The 20,028-nt window shown below is 41.1% G+C and overlaps 2 long non-coding RNA genes and 1 pseudogene across 3 annotated transcripts; 1 reads left to right on the top strand and 2 right to left on the bottom strand.

Annotated features, from left to right (window-relative positions):
* The first annotated feature begins 2,321 nt into the window (after positions 1-2,321).
* Positions 2,322-20,028, top strand: part of LOC127925194 (protein tyrosine phosphatase domain-containing protein 1-like) — a 55,001-nt pseudogene continuing 37,294 nt past the window's right edge.
* On the bottom strand, positions 13,301-15,751 carry LOC127925195 (uncharacterized). 2 transcript variants are annotated; one of them, XR_008120039.1, is made up of 3 exons: positions 15,682-15,751; positions 14,739-15,154; positions 13,301-13,438 (listed from the first exon to the last, which is right to left on the bottom strand). It is a non-coding gene; the product is annotated as an uncharacterized LOC127925195 (long non-coding RNA). The 2 variants fall into 2 exon arrangements; XR_008120040.1 differs by lacking the exon at positions 15,682-15,751 and adding an exon at positions 15,502-15,571.
* LOC127925196 (uncharacterized) lies at positions 16,460-18,739 on the bottom strand. The gene is made up of 3 exons (XR_008120041.1): positions 18,648-18,739; positions 18,324-18,359; positions 16,460-18,107 (listed from the first exon to the last, which is right to left on the bottom strand). It is a non-coding gene; the product is annotated as an uncharacterized LOC127925196 (long non-coding RNA).

Here is a 20,028-nt window from a genome sequence, read left to right as displayed (position 1 = left end):
GACACCGCTAGATCACAATCAAGGCTTCTCTTGCTTTGTACAGATCCACTGCAGACCTGTCACAGACATCTCTCCTGTTAACCTGGCTGGTTCAGACCTGTCTGAACATCTCTCTGTTAACCTGGCTGGTTCAGACCTGTCTGAACATCTCTCTGTTAACCTGGCTGGTTCAGATCTGTCTGAACATCTCTCTGTTAACCTGGCTGGTTCAGATCTGTCTGAACATCTCTCTATTAACCTGGCTGGTTCAGATCTGTCTGAACATCTCTCTGTTAACCTGGCTGGTTCAGATCTGTCTCGAACATCTTTCTGTTAACCTGGCTGGTTCAGATCTGTCTGAACATCTTTCTGTTAACCTGGCTTGTTCAGATCTGTCTGAGCATCTCTCTGTTAACCTGGCTGGTTCAGATCTGTCTTTCTGTTAACATGGTTCAGATCTGTCTGGCTGGTCTCTCTGTTAACCTGGCTGGTTCAGATCTGTCTGAACATCTCTCTGTTAACCTGGCTGGTTCAGATCTGTCTGAACATCTCTCTTTAACCTGGCTGGTTCAGACCTGTCTGAACATCTCTCTGTTAACCTGGCTGGTTCCAGTCTGTCTGAACATCTTTCTGTTGGTTCAACCTGGCTGGTGGTTCAGATCAGTCTGAACATCTCTCTGTTAACCTGGCTGGTTCAGATCTGTCTGAACATCTTTCTTTAACCTGGCTGGTTCCAGATCTGTCTGAACATCTCTCTGTTAACCTGGCTGGTTTCAGATCTGTCTGAACTGTCTCTCTATTAACCTGGCTGGTTCAGATCTGTCTGGATCTCTCTGACAACCTGGCTGGTTCAGATCTGTCTGACATCCCTCTGTTAACCTGGCTGGTTCAGATCTGTCTGAACATCTCTCTGTTAACCTGGCTGGTTCCAGGAGCTGGACATCCCTCTGTTAACAGGGCTAACGATCATGGACATTTCTAGTCCTGGCTGGTTCCCAGATCTGTCTGAACTCAGTATGACAGGTAAGGATGATGAGATGCTAACCTTGGACATTTCTAGTCTTGAACCTTGGTAAGGGATGAGGAGGGGGAGGAGGAAGCAGTTGCTAGGGGAAATGTTTCGTCTGTGAGCGTGTGTTTTCAAAGAGGTGTCTGTTGTTGGAGAGAAAAGCCAACATGAAATACAGCAGGAGAATATTTAGCCTAGTCACACAGAATGGGGATGATGTAGCCTAGTCACACAGAATGGGGATGATGTAGCCTAGTCACAGAATGGGGATGATGTAGCCTAGTCACACAGAATGGGGATGATGTAGCCTAGTCACACAGAATGGGGATGATGTAGCCCTAGTCACACAGGAATGGGGATGATGTAGCCTAGTCACACAGAATGGGGATGATGTAGCCTAGTCACACAGAATGGGGATGATGTAGCCTAGTCACACAGAATGGGGATGATGTAGCCTAGTCACACAGAATGGGGATGATGTAGCCTAGTCACACAGAATGGGGATGATGTGGCCTAGTCACACAGAGATGGGGATGACCTAGTCACACAGAATGGGGATGATGTAGCCTAGTCACACAGAATAGGGATGATGTAGCCTGGTCACACAGAATGGGGATAGTGTGGCCTAGTCACACAGAATGGGGATGATGTGGCCTAGTCACACAGAATGGGGATGATGTAGCCTAGTCACACAGAATGGGGATGATGTAGCCTAGTCACACAGAATGGGGATGATGTAGCCTAGTCACAGAATGGGGATGATGTAGCCTGTCACAGAATGGGGATGATGTAGCCTAGTCACACAGAATGGGGATGATGTAGCCTAGTCACACAGAATGGGGATGATGTAGCCTAGTCACAGAATGGGGATGATGTAGCCTAGTCACAGAATGGGGATGATGTAGCCTAGTCACACAGAATGGGGATGATGTAGCCTAGTCACACAGCATGGGGATGATGTAGCCTAGTCACACAGAATGGGGATGATGTAGCCTAGTCACACAGAATGGGGATGATGTAGCCTAGTCACACAGAATGGGGATGATGTAGCCTAGTCACACAGAATGGGGATGATGTAGCCTAGTCACACAGAATGGGGATGATGTAGCCTAGTCACACAGAATGGGGATGATGTAGCCTCGTCACACAGAATGGGGATGATGTAGCCTAGTCACACAGAATGGGGATGATGTAGTCTAGTCACACAGAATGCAGCTAGTATGTAGTCTAGTCACACAGAATGCAGCTAGTATGTAGTCTAGTCACACAGAATGCAGCTAGTATGTAGTCTAGTCACACAGAATGCAGCTAGTATGTAGTCTAGTCACACAGAATGCAGCTAGTATGTAGTCTAGTCACACAGGATGCAGCTAGTATGTAGTCTAGTGGGATGTGGCTTGTTGATCTCTCCTCTTTTCTCTCTCTCGCTCTGCAGTCAGTAGTGGGTCCCCACAGCCAAGTACACCAGGTGGGGGAGACTTTGAGACATGTGATCCCAGGTCACATGCAGTGCTCATGGCGTGTGGAGGGAGGGCCTGTAAATGAGAACCCGGCCCGCTGGGTGACAAGGAGCAGGCCGTTAAGGGACTGTACTCCTCATGGTGAGTCTCTGTCTAACATCCCGTGTCTGTCCTCTTGTCTCTTTCTGGACTCATAGATAGATAGATAGATAGATAGATAGATAGATAGATAGATAGATAGATAGATAGATAGTATCAGACAGCTCTGGATAGGTAGATAGATAGGTACTAAGATAGATAGTATCAGACAGCTCTGGATAGGTAGATAGATAGGTACTAGGATAGGTAGTGAGATAGAGTAGTTAGACAAGTAGTTAGATAGTTAGACAGGTAGTTAGATATGGACATGTAGTGAGGTAGGTAGTTAGATGGATCGATAGTAAGATATATATATAGATATAGATAGATAGATAGATAGATAGATAGATAGATAGATAGATAGATAGATAACCTCAATCTTACACTGCCCAAGCCTATGGCATGTACCAGATGCTCAGCAGGCTCTGCTCACACTTACTGGCCTGAGGCCAAACCACGACCAACAACATTGGACACTTTATGGAACACAAAGCCTTCACTATCTCATCCTGGAATATCCAAGACCTGAGGTAATCTGCCTTTGGCCTGGACTTCACCAAAGAAATCGGTAATACAGACATTGTCATCCTGCAGAAACCTGGTATAGAGGAGACAGACCCACTAGTTGTCCTCTAGGTTACAGAGAGCTGGTAGTCCGATCCACCAAACTACCAGGTGTGAAACAGGAAGGACTCAGGGGTATGCTAATTTGGTATAGAAGCAGACCTAACTCACTCCGTTAAATTAATCAAAACAGGAACATTTTACATTTGGCTAGAAATTCTAAAGGAAATGATCTTAACAGAAAAAAATGTCCTCCTGTGTGCTACCTATATCCCCCCCATTAGAATCCCCATACTTTAATGAAGACTGCTTCTCTATCCTGGAGGGAAATCAATCATTTCAGGCCCAGGGACATGTACTAGTCTGTGGTGACCTAAATGCCAGAGGCCGGACAAGAACCTGACACCCTCAGCACAGGGGACAAACACCTGCCTGCAGGTGACAGCATTCCCTCCCACATATGCCCCCTAGGCACAACTATGACAACATAACCAACAAAAACAGGTCACAACTCCTGCAGCTCTGTCGCACGCTGGGTATGTACATAGTAAACGGTAGGCTCGAGGGGACTCCTATGGTAGGTACACCTATAGCTCTACGCAGGCTGGGTATGTACATAGTCAACGGTAGGTCGAGGGGACTCCTATGGTAGGTACACCTATAGCTCTGTCGCAGGCTGGGTATGTACATAGTAAACGGTAGGCTTGAGGGGACTCCTATGGTAGGTACACCTATAGCTCATCTCTTGGCAGTAGTACTGTGGACTACTTTATCACTGACCTCAACCCAGAGTCTCTCAGAGCGTTCACAGTGAGCCCACTGACACCCTATCAGACCACAGCAAAATCACAGTCTACTTAAACAGAGCAATACTCAACCATGAGGCATCAAAGCCAAAGGAACTGAGTAACATTAAGAAATTATATAGATGGAAGGAATGCAGTTTGGAAACCCTACCAAAAACAATTAGGCAACAACAAATTCAATCCCTTTTAGACAATTTTCTGGGTAAAGCGTTCCACTGTAATAGTGAAGGTGTAAACTTGGCAGTAGAAAATCTTAACAGTATATTTGACCTCTCAGTTCCCTATCAAATCTAAAAATCTCAAATAGAAAACCGAAGAAAATTAACAATAATGACAAATGGTTTGATGAAGAAATGCAAAAATCTAAGAAAGAAATTCAGAAACCTGTCCAACCAAAAAACCTGAGTCTACGCTTCACTATGGTGAATCACTAAAACCATACAGAAATACACTACGGAAAACCTGAGTCTCCTTCACTATGGTGAATCACTAAAACAATACAGAAACACACTACGGAAAAGAAGGAACAGCATGTCAGAAATCAGCTCAATGTAATTGAAGAATCATAGACTCTAACCACTTCTGGAAAACACTAAACAAACAACACGAATAGTTATCTATCCAAATGGAGATGTATGGGTAAACCACTTCTCCAGTCTTTTGGCTCTATACAAAAAGTATAAAGAGCAAAAACATATACATTATCAAATACAAATCTTAGAATCAACTATTAAAGACTACCCAGAACCCACTGGATTCTCCAATTACCTTGAATGAGTTACAGGACAAAAATAAAAACCCTCCAACCCAAAAGGCATGGGGTGTTGATGGTATCCTTAATGAAATGATCAAATATACAGACAACAAATTCCAATTGGCTATACTAAAACTCTTTAACATCATCCTTAGCTCTGGCATCTTCCCAATATTTGGAACCAAGGACTGATCACCCCAATCCACAAAAGTGGAGACAAATTTGACCTCAAAAACTACTGTGGGATTTGTAACCTTGGGAAAATCCTCTGCATTATCATTAACAGCAGACTTGTACATTTCCTCAGTGAAAACAATGTACTGAGCAAATGTACATTTTTTTGACCAAATTACCGTAAATGCGCGTTCACCCTGCACACCAACAAACAAAACAAAGGCAAAGTCTTCTCATGCTTTGTTGATTTCAAAAAAAGCCTTTGACTCAATTTGGCATGAGGGTCTTCTATACAAACTGATGGAAAGTGGCATTGAGGGAAAAACATACAACATTATAAAATCCATGTACACAAACAAGTGTGCTTGCGGTTAAAATTGGCAAAAAACATTTCTTCCTAGAGGGCCGTAGGGTGAGACAGGGATGCAGCTTAAGCCCCACCCTCTTCAACATATATCGACAAATTGGCGAGGGCACTAGATCAGTCTGCAGCACCCGGCCTCACCCTACTAGAATCTGGCGTCAAATGTCTACTGTTTGCTGATGATCTGGTGCTTCTGTCACCAACCAAGGAGGGCCTACAGCAGCACCTAGATATTCTGCACAGATTCTGTCAGACCTGGGCCCTGACAGTAAATCTCAGTAATACCAAAAATAATGGTGTTCCAAAAAAAAGGTCCAGTCGCCACGACCACAAATACAAATTCCATCTAGACACTGTTGCCCTAGAGCACACAAAAACTATACATACAGTGGGGCAAAAAAGTATTTAGACAGCCACCAATTGTGCAAAGCTCTTCCACTTAAAAAGATGATGAGAGGCCTGTAATTTTCATCATAGGTACACTTCAACTATGACAGACAAAATGAGAAAAATAAAATCCAGAAAATCACATTTGATAATGAAGTTATTTGCAAATTATGGTGGAAAATAAGTATTTGGTCACCTGCAAACAAGCAAGATTACTGGCTCTCTAGACCTGTAACTTCTTCTTTAAGAGGCTCCTCTGTCCTCCCCTCGTTACCTGTATTAATGTATTACTTGTTTGAACTTGTTATCAGTATAAAGACACCTGTCCACAACCTCAAACAGTCACACTCCAAACTCCACTGGCCAAGACCAAAGAGCTGTCAAAGGACAGAAACAAAATTGTCCTAGGGCCTCCTCCACGTCTCCCTGATGTACTGGCCTGTCCTCTGGTAACACCTCCATGCACGGGACACTACGACAGACCCAGCAAACCTTCTTGCCACAGCTCGCATTGATGTGCCATCTGGATGAGCTGCACTACCTGAGCCACTTGTGTGGGTTGTAGACTCCGTCTCATGCTACCACTAGAGTGAAAACACCGCCAGCATTCAAAAGTGACCAAACATCAGCCAGGAAGCATAGAGCGGAGTATGTGTATAATATGACATTTGTAATGTCTTTATTATTTAAAACTTCTGTATGTGTAATGTTTACTGTACATTTTTATTGTTTATTTCCACTTTTGTATATTATCTACCTCACTTGCTTTGGCAATGTTACACATGTTTCCCACGCCAATAAAGCCCCTTGAATTGAATAGATAGTAGTAAGTAGTTGTAAGATAGATAGATAGATAGATAGATAGATAGATAGATCTGTAGATAGATAGTAGATAGATAGATCTGTAGATAGATCTGTAGATAGATAGATCTATAGATAGATAGATAGATAGATATAGATAGATCTGTAGATAGATAGATCTGTAGATAGATGAATCTATAGATATAGATAGATCTGTAGATAGATCTGTAGATATATAGATAGATCTATAGATAGATATATCTGTAGATAGATGATAGATCTGTAGATAGATAGATAGATAGATGGGTGTAAATAGAAAGATAGATAGATAGATAGATAGATTATGATGGGTAGTAGATAGATAGATGGATTGATATGGGTAGTAAGATAGATAGATGGATTGATATGATGGGTAGATAGATTATTGATATGTAGGTAGTAAGATAGATAGATGGATTGATATGTGGGTAGTAATATATGATTCAGATAGATAGATGGATTGATATGTGGGTAGTGAGATTGATATGAGTGGATAGATGGATTCATATGTGGGTAGTAAGATAGATAGATGGATTGATATGTGGGTAGTGAGATAGATAGATGGATTCATATGTGGGTAGTAAGATAGATAGATGGATTGATATGTGGGTAGTGAGATAGATGGATTCATATGTGGGTAGTGATAGATAGATGGATTGATATGTGGTAGTGAGATAGATAGATGGATTGATATGTGGGTAGTGAGATAGATAGATGGATTGATATGTAGGTAGTGAGATAGATAGATGGATTGATATGTGGGTAGTGAGATAGATGGATTCATATGTGGGTAGTAAGATAGATAGATGGATTGATATGTGGGTAGTAAGATAGATAGATGGATTGATATGTGGGTAGTAAGATGGATTGATATGTGGGTAGTGAGATAGATGGATTCATATGTGGGTAGTAAGATAGATGGGATTGATATGTGGGTAGTGAGATAGATGGATAGATATGTGGGTAGTAAGATAGATAGATGGATTGATATGTGGGTAGTAAGATAGATAGATGGATAGATATGTGTAGTAAGATAGATAGATGGATAGATATGTGGGTAGTAAGATAGATGGATGGATTGATATGTGGGTAGTAAGATGGATTGATATGTGGGTAGTGAGATAGATGGATTCATATGTGGGTAGTAAGATAGATAGATGGATTGATATGTGGGTAGTGAGATAGATGGATAGATATGTGAGTAGTAGATAGATAGATGGATTGATATGTGGGTAGTGAGATAGATAGATGGATTGATATGTGGGTAGTAAGATAGATAGATGGATTGATAGAGTAAGATAGATAGATGGATTGATATGTGGGTAGATAGATTATGTGGGTAGTAAGATAGATAGATGGATTGATATGTGGGTAGTAAGATAGATAGATGGATTGATATGTGGGTAGTGAGATAGATGGATAGATATGTGGGTAGTAAGATAGATAGATGGATTGATATGTGGGTAGTGAGATAGATAGATGGATTGATATGTGGGTAGTAAGATGATAGATGGATTGATATGTGGGTAGTGAGATAGATGGATTCATATGTGGGTAGTAAGATAGATAGATGGATTCATATGAGTAAGATAGATAGATGGTAGTGAGAAGATAGATAGATGGATTCATATGTGGGTAGTAAGATGGATTGATATGTGGGTAGTGAGATAGATGGATTCATATGTGGGTATAAGATAGATAGATGGATTGATATGTGGGTAGTGAGATAGATAGATGGATTGATATGTGGGTAGTGAGATAGATGGAGATGTGGGTAGTAAGATAGATAGATGGATTGATATGTGGGTAGTGAGATAGATAGATGGATTGATATGTGGGTAGTAAGATGGATTGATATGTGGGTAGTGAGATAGATGGATGGATAGATATGTGGGTAGTAAGATAGATAGATGGATTGATATGTGGGTAGTAAGATAGATAGATGGATAGATATGTGGGTAGTAAGATAGATAGATGGATAGATATGTGGGTAGTAAGATAGATGGATGGATTGATATGTGGGTAGTAAGATGGATTGATATGTGGGTAGTGAGATAGATGGATTCATATGTGGGTAGTAAGATAGATAGATGGATTGATATGTGGGTAGTGAGATAGATGGATAGATATGTGGGTAGTAAGATAGATAGATGGATTGATATGTGGGTAGTGAGATAGATAGATGGATTGATATGTGGGTAGTAAGATAGATAGATGGATTGATATGTGGGTAGTAAGATAGATAGATGGATTGATATGTGGGTAGTAAGATAGATAGATGGATTGATATGTGGGTAGTGAGATAGATGGATAGATAGGTGGGTAGTAAGATATATAGATAGATGGATTGATATGTAGTAAGATAGATAGATGGATTGATATGTGGGTAGTGAGATAGATGGATGGATAGATATGTGGGTAGTAAGATAGATAGATGGATAGATATGTGGGTAGTAAGATAGATAGATGGATAGATATGTGGGTAGTAGGATAGATAGATGGATTGATATGTGGGTAGTGAGATAGATAGATGGATTGATATGGGGTAGTAAGATAGATAGATGGATTGATATGTGGGCAGTAATAGATGGAGATATGTGGGTATGGATTGATGGATTGATATGTGGGTAGTGAGATAGATAGATGGATTGATATGCGGGTAGTAAGATAGATAGATGGATTGATATGTGAGTAAGATAGATAGATGGATTGATATGTGGGTAGTAAGATAGATAGATGGATTGATATGTGGGTAGTGAGATAGATGGATTGATATGTGGGTAGTGAGATAGATAGATGGATTGATATGTGGGTAGTGAGATAGATAGATGGATTGATATGCGGGTAGTAAGATAGATAGATGGATTGATATGTGGGTAGTGAGATAGATAGATGGATAGATATGTGGGTAGTAGGATAGATAGATGGATTGATATGTGGGTAGTGAGATAGATAGATGGATAGATATGTGGGTAGTAAGATAGATAGATGGATTGATATGCGGGTAGTGAGATAGATAGATGGATTGATATGCGTGGTAAGATAGATAGATGGATTGATATGTGGGTAGTGAGATAGATAGATGGATAGATATGTGGGTAGTAGGATAGATAGATGGATTGATATGTGGGTAGTGAGATAGATAGATGGATTGATATGTGGGTAGTAAGATAGATAGATGGATTGATATGTGGGTAGTGAGATAGATGGATTGATATGTGGGTAGTGAGATAGATAGATGGATTGATATGTGGGTAGTGAGATAGATAGATGGATTGATATGCGGGTAGTAAGATAGATAGATGGATTGATATGTGGGTAGTAAGATAGATGGATAGATATGTGGGTAGTAAGATGGATAGATGGATTGATATGTGGGTAGTGAGATAGATGGATTGATATGTGGGTAGTAAGATAGGTAGATGGATTGATATGTGGGTAGTAAGATGGATTGATATGTGGGTAGTGAGATAGATAGATGGATTGATATGTGGGTAGTAAGATAGATAGATGGATTGATATGTGGGTAGTAAGATAGATAGATGGATTGATATGTGGGTAGTAAGATAGATAGATGGATTGATATGTGGGTAGTAAGATAGATAGATGGATTGATATGTGGGTAGTAAGATAGATAGATGGATTGATATGTGGGTAGTAAGATAGATGGATTCATATGGGTAGTGAGATAGATGGATAGATATGTGGGTAGTAAGATAGATAGATGGATAGATATGTGGGTTGTGAGATAGATGGATTGATATGTGGGTAGTGAGATAGATGGATTCATATGTGGGTAGTGAGATAGATGGATTCATATGTGGGTAGTGAGATAGATGGATTCATATGTGGGTAGTGAGATAGATGGATTCATATGTGGGTAGTGAGATAGATGGATTGATATGTGGGTAGTAAGATAGATGGATTCATATGTGGGTAGTGAGATAGATGGATTCATATGTGGGTAGTGAGATAGATGGATAGATATGTGGGTAGTGAGATAGATGGATTCATATGTGGGTAGTGAGATAGATGGATTCATATGTGGGTAGTGAGATAGATGGATTCATATGTGGGTAGTGAGATAGATGGATTCATATGTGGGTAGTGAGATAGATATGTGGGTAGTGAGATAGATATGTGGGTAGTAAGATAGATGATAGATATGTGGGTAGGTAGGTAGTAAGATAGATAGATACATCTATTTGATCATTTAAAACACAATAAAACCTCACGTGGATAAAGCCATTTTAAATAATTGAGGATGACACAAAAAAGTTTGAACCGGTATTTCCATTGTGGTCCTCTTAATTAAATGTCTCTAAGCATTAACAAACACAGTATACCTACTAGGCATGCTTGAGTTACAGATATAATAATTAATACATTCTTTTAACTTTTCAAAGAATCTCAAAGCGCATCGAAAAGTAAGACAACAAATAAATATGTAAATGACGGAGATTGAAAGCATGTCGGTCGGTTTGGAATCAAGTTGAGGCAAGTTAGTCTGTAAAGGCAGTGTAGGTTCAGTTGAGGGGGCATCGAAGGGACAGCCAAGGACAAACAAAGACCTGTGTTTCCATGCTAACATACTGTAATACTACATACTTCACGAGTATATACTATTAGTTCATTTTAGTACGGTGTCCTTTCAGTCAGGTGTACTCGCTTCGCCTGTCTATTGGAGGTTGATGCTAGCTTGTTAGCATAACAAATGACTATCTAGACATCTTACTTCATGAACAATGTCCATTGAGAACACACAACGACTATACTGCTTTTGCTGAGAATGATGTGAATAATCAAGTCAATCAATGTTTTCCTCCATCTGTATTGGATGTGTCGTTGTTATAGTATGTTAAACCCTCTGTCTGTTTTCCTCCATCTGTATTGGATGTGTCCATTGTTATAGTATGTTAAACCCTCTGTCTGTTTTCCTCCATCTGTATTGGATGTGTCCATTGTTATAGTATGTTAAACCCTCTGTGTCTGTTTCCTCCATCTGTATTGGATGTGTCCATTGTTATAGTATGTTAAACCTCTGTGTCTGTTTTCCTCCATCTGTATTGGATGTGTCCATTGTTATAGTATGTTAAACCCTCTGTCTGTTTTCCTCCATCTGTATTGGATGTGTCCATTGTTATAGTATGTTAAACCCTCTGTGTCTGTTTTCCTCCATCTGTATTGGATGTGTCCATTGTTATAGTATGTTAAACCCTCTGTCTGTTTCCTCCATCTGTATTGATGTGTCCATTGTTATAGTATGTTAAACCCTCTGTCTGTTTTCCTCCATCTGTATTGGATGTGTCCATTGTTATAGTATGTTAAACCCTCTGTGTCTGTTTTCCTCCATCTGTATTGGATGTGTCCATTGTTATAGTATGTTAAACCCTCTGTGTCTGTTTTCCTCCATCTGTATTGGATGTGTCCATTGTTATAGTATGTTAAACCCTCTGTCTGTTTTCCTCCATCTGTATTGGATGTGTCCATTGTTATAGTATGTTAAACCCTCTGTGTCTGTTTTCCTCCATCTGTATTGGATGTGTCCATTGTTATAGTATGTTAAACCCTCTGTCTGTTTTTCCTCCATCTGTATTGGATGTGTCCATTGTTATAGTATGTTAAACCCTCTGTGTCTGTTTTCCTCCATCTGTATTGGATGTGTCCATTGTTATAGTATGTTAAACCCTCTGTCTGTTTTCCTCCATCTGTATTGATGTGTCCATTGTTATAGTATGTTAAACCCTCTGTGTCTGTTTTCCTCCATCTGTATTGGATGTGTCCATTGTTATAGTATGTTAAACCCTCTGTGTCTGTTTCCTCCATCTGTATTGGATGTGTCCATTGTTATAGTATGTTAAACCCTCTGTCTGTTTTCCTCCATCTGTATTGGATGTGTCCATTGTTATAGTATGTTAAACCCTCTGTCTGTTTTCCTCCATCTGTAACCCCATTGTGTCTGTTTTTTCCTCCATCTGTATTGGATGTGTCCATTGTTATAGTATGTTAAACCCTCTGTGTCTGTTTTCCTCCATCTGTATTGGATGTGTCCATTGTTATAGTATGTTAAACCCTCTGTGTCTGTTTTCCTCCATCTGTATTGGATGTGTCCATTGTTATAGTATGTTAAACCCTCTGTGTCTGTTTTCCTCCATCTGTATTGGATGTGTCCATTGTTATAGTATGTTAAACCCTCTGTGTCTGTTTTCCTCCATCTGTATTGGATGTGTCCATTGTTATAGTATGTTAAACCCTCTGTGTCTGTTTTCCTCCATCTGTATTGGATGTGTCCATTGTTATAGTATGTTAAACCCCTGTGTCTGTTTTCCTCCATCTGTATTGGATGTGTCCATTGTTATAGTATGTTAAACCCCTGTGTCTGTTTTCCTCCATCTGTATTGGATGTGTCCATTGTTATAGTATGTTAAACCCTCTGTGTCTGTTTTCCTCCATCTGTATTGGATGTGTCCATTGTTATAGTATGTTAAACCCTCTGTGTCTGTTTTCCTCCATCTGTATTGGATGTGTCCATTGTTATAGTATGTTAAACCCCTGTGTCTGTTTTCCTCCATCTGTATTGATGTGTCCATTGTTATAGTATGTTAAACCCTCTGTGTCTGTTTTCCTCCATCTGTATTGGATGTGTCCATTGTTATAGTATGTTAAACCCTCTGTCTGTTTTCCTCCATCTGTATTGGATGTGTCCATTGTTATAGTATGTTAAACCCTCTGTGACTGTTTCCTCCATCTGTATTGGATGTGTCCATTGTTATAGTATGTTAAACCCGCTGTGACTGTTTTCCTCCATCTGTATTGAATGTGTCCATTGTTATAGTATGTTAAACCCTCTGTGTCTGTTTTCCTCCATCTGTATTGGATGTGTCCATTGTTATAGTATGTTAAACCCTCTGTCTGTTTTCCTCCATCTGTATTGGATGTGTCCATTGTTATAGTATGTTAAACCTTCTATCTGTTTTCCTCCATCTGTATTGGATGTGTCCATTGTTATAGTATGTTAAACCCTCTGTCTGTTTTCCTCCATCTGTATTGGATGTGTCCATTGTTATAGTATGTTAAACCCTCTGTCTGTTTTCCTCCATCTGTATTGGATGTGTCCATTGTTATAGTATGTTAAACCCTCTGTCTGTTTCCTCCATCTGTATTGGATGTGTCCATTGTTATAGTATGTTAAACCTCTATCTGTTTATCTCCATCTGTATTGGATGTGTCCATTGTTATAGTATGTTAAACCCCCTGTGTCTGTTTTCCTCCATCTGTATTGGATGTGTCCATTGTTATAGTATGTTAAACCCTCTGTGTCTGTTTTCCTCCATCTGTATTGGATGTGTCCATTGTTATAGTATGTTAAACCCTCTGTGTCTGTTTTCCTCCATCTGTATTGGATGTGTCCATTGTTATAGTATGTTAAACCTCTGTGTCTGTTTTCCTCCATCTGTATTGGATGTGTCCATTGTTATAGTATGTTAAACCCTCTGTGTCTGTTTTCCTCCATCTGTATTGGATGTGTCCATTGTTATAGTATGTTAAACCCTCTGTCTGTTTTCCTCCATCTGTATTGGATGTGTCCATTGTTATAGTATGTTAAACCCTCTGTCTGTTTTCCTCCATCTGTATTGGATGTGTCCATTGTTATAGTATGTTAAACCCTCTGTCTGTTTTCCTCCATCTGTATTGGATGTGTCCATTGTTATAGTATGTTAAACCCTCTGTGTCTGTTTTCCTCCATCTGTATTGGATGTGTCCATTGTTATAGTATGTTAAACCCTCTGTGTCTGTTTTCCTCCATCTGTATTGGATGTGTCCATTGTTATAGTATGTTAAACCCTCTGTGTCTGTTTTCCTCCATCTGTATTGGATGTGTCCATTGTTATAGTATGTTAAACCCTCTGTGTCTGTTTTCCTCCATCTGTATTGGATGTGTCCATTGTTATAGTATGTTAAACCCTCTGTGTCTGTTTTCCTCCATCTGTATTGGATGTGTCCATTGTTATAGTATGTTAAACCCTCTGTGTCTGTTTTCCTCCATCTGTATTGGATGTGTCCATTGTTATAGTATGTTAAACCCCTGTGTCTGTTTTCCTCCATCTGTATTGGATGTGTCCATTGTTATAGTATGTTAAACCCTCTGTGTCTGTTTTCCTCCATCTGTATTGGATGTGTCCATTGTTATAGTATGTTAAACCCTCTGTGTCTGTTTTCCTCCATCTGTATTGGATGTGTCCATTGTTATAGTATGTTAAACCCTCTGTGTCTGTTTTCCTCCATCTGTATTGGATGTGTCCATTGTTATAGTATGTTAAACCCTCTGTGTCTGTTTTCCTCCATCTGTATTGGATGTGTCCATTGTTATAGTATGTTAAACCCTCTGTCTGTTTTCCTCCATCTGTATTGGATGTGTCCATTGTTATAGTATGTTAAACCCTCTGTGACTGTTTTCCTCCATCTGTATTGGATGTGTCCATTGTTATAGTATGTTAAACCCGCTGTGACTGTTTTCCTCCATCTGTATTGGATGTGTCCATTGTTATAGTATGTTAAACCCTCTGTGTCTGTTTTCCTCCATCTGTATTGGATGTGTCCATTGTTATAGTATGTTAAACCCTCTGTCTGTTTTCCTCCATCTGTATTGGATGTGTCCATTGTTATAGTATGTTAAACCTTCTATCTGTTTTCCTCCATCTGTATTGGATGTGTCCATTGTTATAGTATGTTAAACCCTCTGTCTGTTTTCCTCCATCTGTATTGGATGTGTCCATTGTTATAGTATGTTAAACCCTCTGTCTGTTTTCCTCCATCTGTATTGGATGTGTCCATTGTTATAGTATGTTAAACCCTCTGTCTGTTTCCTCCATCTGTATTGGATGTGTCCATTGTTATAGTATGTTAAACCTTCTGTCTGTTTATCTCCATCTGTATTGGATGTGTCCATTGTTATAGTATGTTAAACCCTGTGTCTGTTTTCCTCCATCTGTATTGGATGTGTCCATTGTTATAGTATGTTAAACCCTCTGTGTCTGTTTTCCTCCATCTGTATTGGATGTGTCCATTGTTATAGTATGTTAAACCCTCTGTGTCTGTTTTCCTCCATCTGTATTGGATGTGTCCATTGTTATAGTATGTTAAACCCCCTGTGTCTGTTTTCCTCCATCTGTATTGGATGTGTCCATTGTTATAGTATGTTAAACCCTCTGTGTCTGTTTTCCTCCATCTGTATTGGATGTGTCCATTGTTATAGTATGTTAAACCCTCTGTGTCTGTTTTCCTCCATCTGTATTGATGTGTCCATTGTTATAGTATGTTAAACCCCCTGTGTCTGTTTTCCTCCATCTGTATTGGATGTGTCCATTGTTATAGTATGTTAAACCCTCTGTGTCTGTTTTCCTCCATCTGTATTGGATGTCCATTGTTATAGTATGTTAAACCCTCTGTGTCTGTTTTCCTCCATCTGTATTGGATGTGTCCATTGTTATAGTATGTTAAACCCTCTGTGACTGTTTTCCTCCATCTGTATTGGATGTGTCCATTGTTATAGTATGTTAAACCCTCTGTGACTGTTTTCCTCCATCTGTATTGGATGTGTCCATTGTTATAGTATGTTAAACCCTCTGTGTCTGTTTTCCTCCATCTGTATTGGATGTGTCCATTGTTATAGTATGTTAAACCCTCTGTCTGTTTTCCTCCATCTGTATTGGATGTGTCCATTGTTATAGTATGTTAAACCTTCTATCTGTTTTCCTCCATCTGTATTGGATGTGTCCATTGTTATAGTATGTTAAACCCTCTGTCTGTTTTCCTCCATCTGTATTGGATGTGTCCATTGTTATAGTATGTTAAACCCTCTGTCTGTTTTCCTCCATCTGTATTGGATGTGTCCATTGTTATAGTATGTTAAACCCTCTGTCTGTTTCCTCCATCTGTATTGGATGTGTCCATTGTTATAGTATGTTAAACCCTCTGTCTGTTTTCCTCCATCTGTATTGGATGTGTCCATTGTTATAGTATGTTAAACCCTCTGTGTCTGTTTTCCTCCATCTGTATTGGATGTGTCCATTGTTATAGTATGTTAAACCCTCTGTGTCTGTTTTCCTCCATCTGTATTGGATGTGTCCATTGTTATAGTATGTTAAACCCTCTGTCTGTTTTCCTCCATCTGTATTGGATGTGTCCATTGTTATAGTATGTTAAACCCTCTGTGTCTGTTTTCCTCCATCTGTATTGGATGTGTCCATTGTTATAGTATGTTAAACCCTCTGTCTGTTTTCCTCCATCTGTATTGGATGTGTCCATTGTTATAGTATGTTAAACCCTCTGTGACTGTTTTCCTCCATCTGTATTGGATGTGTCCATTGTTATAGTATGTTAAACCCTCTGTGACTCCACTCGGCACACCGTTCACTGTATGAGACTTGAGACAGACATACCACACACTTTACCTGCAGCGGCAGCTCACCACATCTCATAGTCCTTGCTGTCCATCTGTCGTTGTTAGACATATATTTAGCAGCTGTATTTGTTGTCCTGGCTATAATGATGAACTGCCGTTGGCTGTTCAGAAGACCGAGGCTGGAAGGAGGAAGAGACGACAGGAATCTGGTCAAAGGAGGGCGCTGTTGAGGCGCTGTATTCTCCTTGACCAAAATGCAAATGTAGGTAGGCCACATTCTAAGTCAATTATTACACTGGACTGGTCTGTATGTAGCCAAGTTCATTGTTAATTTGATACATGCACTTGGAATATAATATTAGAACATGTCGTTTAGTGTAGCCTATAGGCTACACTCAATAATATACACACATGGCAGAATAGGCCTACATACCAAATCATGCGAAAGCTTTTTATTTTGTTTCAATTTGGTAAAGTTGCCTTTTCTCATCACAAACTGGTGGCAGAGGACCCTACTGCTAAATCCCAATGTACCCATCCTAGACGACCTTGACCTCAAGCCCCACTTCTGAATGACCCTCTTTTGACAGGCTGGTAGAGGCCTTGCAGCATGAAGACCAGGACCATGGCTGGGTCCAGACCTTGGAAGCCTCCTGTTTCTCTATTGGCTGGCCAGTGACACTTCGTATCGTGTTGTGTCCGAGGCATTTGATGTCCACCGGACCACAGTGCCCCATGTCATCCACAGGGTCAGTGGTGGGATCATGAAGAGTTTTATTCATATCAGCTACAGGCCATCTGTGACCACAGGTGCAGGTTCATCTACATTGCCTTCCCCGGGTCTGTGCACGACGCCAGGGTCCTGTAACAGTCCTTTACTCTGCCTGGCCGAGCCCATCTGTATAATGACCCTACAGGCAGCCAGTGATGGGTGTAGTGGAGGCCACCTACAATGCAAGGCGAGGAATGTGGTGGAGTGGTCCTTCAGGATAATGAAGACCCTGTGAAGCTCCATCATGAAGGCCTGGAGGTGAAGCCTGGCTTTGTGTCTGAGGTGGTTGAATGCTGCACGTCTGCCTCAGCAACTAGGACTTTGTGGAGCCTGAGGATGATGATGGAAACCTGGACCAGCCTCTTCCTCAGAATGGGCATCACCTGTAGGACCAGCCTCTTCCTCAGAATGGGCATCACCTGTAGGACCAGCCTCTTCCTCAGAATGGGCATCACCTGTAGGACCAGCCTCTTCCTCAGAATGGGCATCACCTGTAGGACTAGCCTCTTCCTCAGAATGGGCATCACCTGTAGGACCAGCCTCTTCCTCAGAATGGGCATCACCTGTAGGACCAGCCTCTTCCTCAGAATGGGCATCACCTGTAGGACCAGCCTCTTCCTCAGAATGGGCATCACCTGTAGGACTAGCCTCTTCCTCAGAATGGGCATCACCTGTAGGACTAGCCTCTTCCTCAGAATGGGCATCACCTGTAGGACCAGCCTCTTCCTCAGAATGGGCATCACCTGTAGGACCAGCCTCTTCCTCAGAATGGGCATCACCTGTAGGACCAGCCTCTTCCTCAGAATGGGCATCACCTGTAGGACCAGCCTCTTCCTCAGAATGGATATCACCTGTAGGACCAGCCTCTTCCTCAGAATGGGCATCACCTGTAGGACCAGCCTCTTCCTCAGAATGGGCATCACCTGTAGGACCAGCCTCTTCCTCAGAATGGATATCACCTGTAGGACCAGCCTCTTCCTCAGAATGGGGATCACCTGTAGGACCAGCCTCTTCCTCAGAATGGGGATCACCTGTAGGACCAGCCTCTTCCTCAGAATGGGGATCACCTGTAGGACCAGCCTCTTCCTCAGAATGGATATCACCTGTAGGACCAGCCTCTTCCTCAGAATGGGCATCACCTGAAGGACCAGCCTCTTCCTCAGAATGGGGATCACCTGTAGGACCAGCCTCTTCCTCAGAATGGGCATCACCTGAAGGACCAGCCTCTTCAGCTGCAGAATCAGGAGGGGCAATGTTGCAGCACCCGCCAGAATGGGCATCCCAGGTGACCACTACTACCGCAAATCCCCACCAGTAAAATCACAACCCTCTTCCTCACATGATTCTCACAGGCACCCTGTTTAAAACAGAATGGTTGATTCCTAAATCAATCAATATCACCCGTGTTCACATCTAACATAACTTACCGTTCTGCTCTTTTATCATATTACCAGTGTTCAGGCCTCCCAGGTGGCGCAGCCAGCCTCTTCCTCAGAATGGATATCAAGACATCTCAGTACAAGAGTCTTCCTCAGAATGGGCATCACTGCAGTCCCTGGTTTGAATCCAGGGTCTGGCCAGGGTCCGGGGGGATCACCTGGCCAGGGTCTTCTGTCATCACCTGTAAATAAGTATTTGCCTGAAGGACCAGTTTTTGCCTGGTTAAATAAAAATATTTGATCATATTACCAGGGTTCATATTTCAAATCAAACACATTTTTAATAATGCCTCAAATTTCCTGGTGGCATCCCCTTTGTGTGGCCATAATGCACCCTTTAAAAATCCATGCTTTTGCAGCCCTTCTCCCTGCTTTGCCTGCTGGCCGACGCACTTAATATAATAAAAAATAATAATATATGCCATTTAGCAGACGCTTATCCAAATATTTGATCTTACAGTCATGTGTGCATAAACATTCTAATAATGCCTCATGGGTGGCATCCCCTTTGTGAATCGAACCCAATGCACCCTTTAAAAGCGCCATGCTTTTGCACCAACTGAGCTACAGAAGGACCACTTCACTCACACGGCTCCATCACCTGATCTGGTCTTTCTCACAGGGTACAAGTGAAGACCGACACATTGGGGATGCAACTGAATGCATCCTTATCCAATTCCCGACATGCACATTGAAGATAACGGTCCACATTTACTTTTCGTCAGCCAACAAGATGACTAGGCCTAACAAACATCAAAAGTACTAGCCTATGTCAGTCTACTATCTTCAATAGTACAACAGTTTACCTAGCAAGGGGCACACTCCAACACTCAGACATCATTTACAGATAGCCAGGGGCACACTCCAGACACTCAGACATCATTACAGATAGCCAGGGGCTCACTCCAACACTCAGACATCATTTACAGATAGCCAG

Source organism: Oncorhynchus keta, unplaced genomic scaffold (genome assembly GCF_023373465.1).
Source record: "Oncorhynchus keta strain PuntledgeMale-10-30-2019 unplaced genomic scaffold, Oket_V2 Un_contig_5252_pilon_pilon, whole genome shotgun sequence".
Classification (NCBI taxonomy): Eukaryota; Metazoa; Chordata; class Actinopteri; order Salmoniformes; family Salmonidae; genus Oncorhynchus; species Oncorhynchus keta.
Note: the sequence above shows the minus strand (reverse complement) of the source record. Positions and strands in the feature narration are given on the sequence as shown.